The following is a 1,434-nucleotide window of genomic DNA, read 5'->3' as shown; positions in this document are numbered from 1 at the left end:
AGCTTTTCTCTCAAGATACTTACACTCTGACGGGTATTCACATTGACATTACACATCCAACGGAGCATACTGGCTTCATTCCTTGCGAGCTTACGTATGTCCTCAGCAGTTACAGCCCATGTTTCACTGCCATGTAGCATGGCTGTTCGTACGCATGCGTCATACAGTCTGCCTTTTACTCTGAGTGAGAGTCCCTTTGTCGCCAGCAGGGGTAAGAGCTCTCTAAACTTTGCCCAGGCTATTCTTATTCTTATATATATATATATATATATACACACACACATGCACTCATGTCAGCACACGTGTATATATGCACACACATAAATACAGGCATGCTATTAACATAATCATACACAAACAGGTACACATCTATACACACACACACACACGCACGTGTTTCTCTCTTAGATACAGGACCACATTTCTTAAAAGGAAACAGCTTTACTGAGTACTTACCTGATCTATGAATTTATAATTTAATAGTCATTTTACCAATTCCTATATCCATCTTGAGAACCATTGTCTTTTACATCTAGGATAAGAATTTGTCAGTGATGGCCATACTTGTTTATAAGTTGACAGCTCCCTTGCATGCATGTATGCACATAAACAGATGTCTGGTATGTATACATGCACATGGCCACAGGCATAGATAGCTTTATATACATGGATCTTATATGATGAACTTCTTTTTTTACATATATCAACAGTACTTTTGACAGCTTATTAGCTGTAATCTAATAATTTGGTGTTCTGATTTTATGAAATCCAGTTTTCCAGAATTAGTAACAGTTAGTCACCTAACCAAGTGGTCCAATAATTGGTTTCAAACTTTGGCACACAAGGCCAGTAAGTTCGGAGTAGGGGGACAAATCGATTACATTGACCCCTAAGCTAGTACTTATTTTATCGGCTCTGAAAGACAAAGTCAACCCCCACAGAATTTGAACTCATAACATAGCGACAGATGAGATGCCACTAAGCATTTTGCCCATTGTGCTAACAATTCTACCAGCTCACTTGCCTTCAAGTGATCCAATAATTATAGTCATAGTCCTGATGCAGTAACCGCAGTCTTCATATCAGTTCAGCATAGACGTTTTCTTGTTCACAGATATTTAACATAATGTTGACATTGCTAAGCAACTGATTTCAATTACTGTGAATTGTTTCTTTTCTCAATCCCAAATTATGCCTGGCCTGTTGTACTTACATGTCATTGAACTTTTGACAAGGGCATTCTACCAGTATTCTTTGTGCAGGGATACTCTTCTCATCACAGTAGCTTCTTAAATTGATCTCCTCAGATAAGCACATACATAAGCTTGCAAAGAGTATGGTTGATAGATGTACAGACAAATCACCAAGAAAAGCATATGTAGGTATGTTTTTCTTTGGGATTAAAATTTTTTTCCCTCTGTACAACACAAGCTA

The sequence above is a fragment of the Octopus bimaculoides genome, chromosome 3 (assembly GCF_001194135.2).
Source record: "Octopus bimaculoides isolate UCB-OBI-ISO-001 chromosome 3, ASM119413v2, whole genome shotgun sequence".
Lineage (NCBI taxonomy): Eukaryota > Metazoa > Mollusca > Cephalopoda > Octopoda > Octopodidae > Octopus > Octopus bimaculoides.
This window is presented reverse-complemented; position numbering follows the sequence as displayed.